This window comes from Peromyscus eremicus, chromosome 14 (genome assembly GCF_949786415.1).
Source record: "Peromyscus eremicus chromosome 14, PerEre_H2_v1, whole genome shotgun sequence".
In the NCBI taxonomy this organism is placed as follows: Eukaryota; Metazoa; Chordata; class Mammalia; order Rodentia; family Cricetidae; genus Peromyscus; species Peromyscus eremicus.
The window spans coordinates 34,259,329-34,264,908 of record NC_081430.1 but is presented as its reverse complement, the minus strand read 5'-3'; the positions used below and the strand labels follow the sequence as shown (position 1 = coordinate 34,264,908).

The following is a 5,580-nucleotide window of genomic DNA, read 5'->3' as shown; positions in this document are numbered from 1 at the left end:
CTGACAATGGCTGAGCATGATTTATGAGTATAGCAGAGTACAGCAAAATGACATTAGGAGTCATTTTATTGCTACATTTTTGTGCTGTTTATGTTTGTTTTGTTTAGAACAGTAATATTTGGTTTTCCCCTAGGTCCCTGGGTTATCTAATCTCTGGTTCTTGATCACCCAAGCAGTGTAGGGTATGGTTCTATCTCCTTAAGTAGCCTTAAGTCAAATCAGATATTGGTTGGTTGCTCCCACAAGCATTTTGAGACCATTGTCTTAGTATATCTTGCAGGCAGGACACCATCATAGATCAAAAGGTATGTAGCTTGCTCGGTGTATACGTTTCTCTTTTGTCAGCATATTGAGTACCTTCCTGTACCAAAGATGCTAAAACATAGTGGTGAAGGGTCTATGTAGGCACAAGCTCGACTTCTCCATGTTCAATGAGTTGTGTAGGTGTTATCTTTAGCAATGGGGCTTACTGCCATCAGTTTGTAGAGAGCAACCTATATAGTCTTGGCAACAGCCTAGATTGTTTGAGTATTCCATTGGGATCCCTTTGTCCACCAATTCAATTAGATGTAATGTAATCCCAGTACTGGAAGCTTCATTTGGTGACAAGAGATAATCGGTTGAGACTATTCTCTTTCATTATCTGGCAAATTCATTTAGATCACCTTCGTGTATTTTAAGCTTCGATTGTACTGGGTTAGCATACTATCCTTCAAATGACCCTAATTTTAGCTGTCTCTCCCATATTCCCTCCCTTGATCCTCTCTTCTCTCTTCTTCCTTACTTGATCCTCCTGATCCAGCCCCCAATGCCCCATCAATCTATAACTATCTATTTTATTTCCCCTTCTTAATGAGATCTGTCTGTACACCCTATTCCCTTACTCTGTACCTAACATCTGTGGTTCTATGGATTGTGGCTTGGTTATCATTAACAGCTAATATCCACATACAAGTGAGTATATACCATATTTGTTTTTCTGGGTCTGGGATACCTCACTCAGGATGTTTTTTTTTTTCTAGTTCCATCCATTTACCAGTGAATTTCATGATTTCATTTTTTTGGTGGCCAAATTGTGTAAATATACCACATTTTCTTTATCCATTCTTCTGTTGAGGGACATCTAGATTAATTCCTGTTTCTGACTATCATGAATAGAGCAGCAATGAGCATGGTTGAGCAAGTGTCTCTGTGGTAGGATGAAGTGATTTTGGGTGTATGCCCAAGAGTAGATCTTGGAGTAGATGGAGTCCCATCTTCCTGAGCAACTGCCACACTGATACTGGCTGTACAAGTTTGCACTCCCAACAGCAATGGATGAATGTTTGTTCACCTTATTCCAGAATCATCTATCACTTCTTTTATTGATCTTGTCAATAGGTATAAGATAAAAATATCAAAGTAGTTTTGATTTGTATTTACCTGATGGCTAAGGATATTGAACAATCCCTTACGTGTTTCTTAGCCATTCAAGTTTCCTCTATTGAAAATTCTCTGTTTATATCTGTACCCTATTTTTTAATTAGGTTGTTTTCTTGATATTTAGTTTTTTGAGTTCTTTACATTCCTTGGATAATAGTTGTCCATAAGATGTGTAGTTGGTTTAAAAAAAAAAAACTTTCCCTATTCCGTGTGCTGCCCTTTGAATGACAGTGTCCTTCACCTTACAGGAACTGCTCAGTTTCATGAAGTCCCATTTATTAATTGTTGATTTTGGCACCTTCACTAATGGTGTTCTGTTCAGAAAGTCTTTTCCTGTGCCAATGAGTTCAAGGTTATTCCACACTTTCTCTTCTATCAGGTTCAGTGTATCTGGTTTTATGAGGTCTTTCATCCACTTGGACTTGAGTTTTGTGCAGGGTGATAAATATGGATCTATTAGGATTCTTCTAATGCAGCCATCCTGTTTGACCAGCACCATTTGTTGAAGATGCTGTCTTTTTCCCGGTGTGTGTTTCTGGATTCTTTATCAAAAAAAAAAGATGTCCAATAGCATGTGGATTTAGGTCTGGATCATCAATTCAACTCCATTGAACAATATGTCTGTTTTTATGTCAATACCATGTGGTTTTTATTACTATAGCTCTGTGGTACAGCTTGAAATTGTAAATGATGAGACCTCCAGAAGTATTTTATTGTTCAGGATTGTTTTAGCTATGCTGGGTTTTTTGTTTTTCCATATAAAGCTGTCCTTTCAAGCTCTGTAAAGAACTGTGTTGGAATTTTTGCTGGGGATTGCACTGAATTTGTTTTTTGATAGCTGGACATGTTTACTATTATTAATCCTACTAATCCATGAGCATGGGAGATCTTTCTGTCTTTTGATATCTTCTTCAGTGTCTTAAGATTTTTATGATACAAGACTTTCACTTGCTTGGTTAGATATAACCCAAGACATTTTATATTACTTGAGACTGTTATGAAAGGTGTTGTTTCCCTAATTTCTTTCTTAGTCCATTTGACATTTGTATATAAGTGGGCTTCTGATTTCTGTGAGCTGATTATTTTCCCAGTTACTTTGGTGAAAGTGTTTATCAGCTATAGAAGTTCCCTGGTGGAATTCTTAGGGTCATTTATGTGTACTATCATATCATCTGCAAATAAAGATACTTTGGCTTTTTTTTTCCCAACATCTTAGGGAGGCTGCAGTGGTCATCGCCACTCTCCGAGCTTCATCATGCCCCCCAAAGATGACAAGAAGAAGAAAGATGCCGGAAAGTCACCAAAAAAGACAAAGACCCAGTAAATAAGTCTGGCGGCAAGGCCAAAAAGAAGAAGTGGTCCAAAGGCAAAGTTCGGGACAAGCTCACCAATCTGGTCCTGTTTGACAAAGCTACATACGACAAACTCTGTAAGGAGGTTCCGAACTACAAGCTCATCTAAAGATTTGCGGTTCTTTGGCCAGGGCAGCCCTTCAGGACTTATCAAGCTGGTTTCAAAGCACAGAGCCCAAGTATTTTACACCAGAAACACAAAGGGTGGAGATGCCCCAGATGCTGGCGAAGATGATTGAACAGGTTCAATCAGCTGTACATTTGGAAAAAATAAAACTTTATTAAATCAAAAAAATAATAAAGATACTTTGACTTCTTCCTTTCCAATTTGCATCCCTTTTATCTCGTTCAGTTGTCCTATTGCTCTAACTAAGGCTTCAAGTACCATATTGAATGGGTATGAAGAGAGCAGACAGCCTTGTCTTGTTCTTAATTTTAGTGGAATTACTTTTAATTTCTCTCCACTTAAGTTGATGTTGGCTATGGGGTTGCTGTAAACCACCTTTATTATGTTGAGATATGTATTTTGTATACCTAAATCTTTCCAGGCCTTCTATTATGAATGGGTGCTAGATTATGGCAAATGCCTTTTCTATATCTAATGATATGATCATACAGTTTTCTGTCTTTAAGTTTGTTTATATGGTGAATTACATTTATCAATTTATGTATGTTGAACCATCCTTGCATCTCTGGGATGAAGCCTACTTGATCATGGTGGATGATGTTTTAGATTTGGTTTGCAGGTATTTTAATGAGAACTTTTGTATCTGTGTTCATAAGGGAATTTGGTCTGTAATTCTTTTTCTTTGTTGTGTCTTTATGTGGTTTGAGTATCAGGACAACTAGGGCCTCAAAAAACAAATTAGGCCATGTTATTTCTGTTTCTATTTTGGAGAATAATTTAAAGGATATTGTCATTAACTCTTCTTTCAAAATCTGGTAGAAATTTGCCCACAAAACACCTGGACCTGAGCTTTTTTAGGGGGAGGGGGGACTTTCAATGACTGCTTCCATTTCACTAGGAGTTATAGGTCTGTTTCAATTGTTTATCTGATCTATTCTACTTCAATGAGACTGATTGCATCTAGGCTCTTTTTTCAGCATCTGTATTCTATTTTGGACTCTCCCAATATCCTATGTGAATTTTTTGAGTTAGGGTCTATTAAGGTTCACTATTTATGCTGTAAAATTGTATGGTTTTGATGGATGTTTAATGTCACAGATCTGTCAGTAGAGTGTCACCAAAGTGACTTCTTCAAACTGCTGCAATTATTAATCCTTTTGCCATATTTTTGTGTTGCCTTTTCCAGAATAACAAAAATGGAATCACACCTTTTCAAAGTTACTTAATTCATAGAAATATAAATTTAAGATTTCTCCTTGTTATTTACCTGAATTGATAGATATTTCTTCTTGTTTTTTGAGACAGACTCACTATGTAGAACAAGCTGACTTCAACCTCACAGATATTTGCCTGTCTCTACTACCTCCCTGGTGTTGAGATTAAAGGCCACCATGCTCAACTCCAAGATATTTACTTTTACTGAATAATATGATATTATATAGATATACTACATGTTATTTGTCCATTCATCTATTCAAAAATATAGACTGCTACTAATTTATGACAATAAAAAGTTGCTATAGCCGGGTGGTGGTGGCACACGCCTTTAATCCCAGCACTCAGGAGGCAGAGTCAGGCGGATCTCTGTGAGTTCGAGGCCAGCCTGGGCTACCAAGTGAGTCCCAGGAAAGGCGCAAAGCTACACAGAGAAACCCTGTCTCAAAAAAACCAAAAAAAAAAAAGTTGCTATAAAAAATATTTTCTGGGACAGATTTTGATCACACTGCCAGGGGTCCTTCAAACAGACCAAGCTACATAACTGTCTCCTGTATGCAGAGGAATCCAGGCCCCATGCAGGTTCCACAGCTGTCTGTCTAAAGTTCGTGAGTTCCTAGAGCTTGGTTCAGTTGTCTCTGTAGATTTCTCCATTATGATCTTGACCCATCCTTTCTCATATAATCCCTCTTCCCTCTCTTCAACTGGATTCCAGAACTCAGAGCTGGCTTTTTGGATCCCATTCCCTATGATGGGACACCTTGCTCAGCCTTGATGCAGGGGAGAGGGGCTTGGTCCTGCCTCAACTGAATATACCAGGCTTTGCTGACTCCCCATGGGAGCCCTTACCCTTTTGTAGGAGGGAATGGATGGTAGGTTTGGGGGAAAGGCTGGGGGAGGGAGGGACAAGAGGAGGGATAGGAAGGGGATCTGTGGTTGATATGTAGAATGAGTGGGAAAATTTCTAAAATAAAAAAGAAACCTAAAAAATATAAAATAGAAATGCTACAACAAAAAGAAAATGTTTTCTGGGCCTTTGACCTGAGTTTATTCTCCTTCTTCCATTCCTATTATCCTTAGATTCAATCTTCTCATAGTGTCTCCACACAGCTAAGCTTCCAACTTGTGAAAAGGAATTAAAGAAAATTGAAAAGGAATTAAAGAAAAGTTTAGGACCAGGCTTGGTGTTGCACACCTTTAATCCCAGCACTCAGAAGGCAAGGGCAGATGGATCTCTGCATTCAAGGACAACCTGGTCATGGTAATGTAAAGGCAAAGAAAAGGTTTAGCTTCCAGGTGTCCAAGGGACAAAGTTTCTTTTGTAAGATTTGACCACGGAGCTATACAAGAAAATAAAGGCTTGAAAGATAGAGAAGCCAGTGTATTCCATGGAGGACTGAGCTGTGTTTTTAGGGGCCTCCTTTGTTGTTTGAGCCCACTCATATCAGTATAGCCCCAGGCAGG

General features: G+C 38.4%; 1 pseudogene; it reads left to right on the top strand.

The window, feature by feature from the left end:
• The first annotated feature begins 2,677 nt into the window (after nt 1–2,677).
• On the top strand, nt 2,678–3,034 carry LOC131924694 (small ribosomal subunit protein eS25-like; annotated as a pseudogene).
• Nucleotides 3,035–5,580: the final 2,546 nt, after the last annotated feature.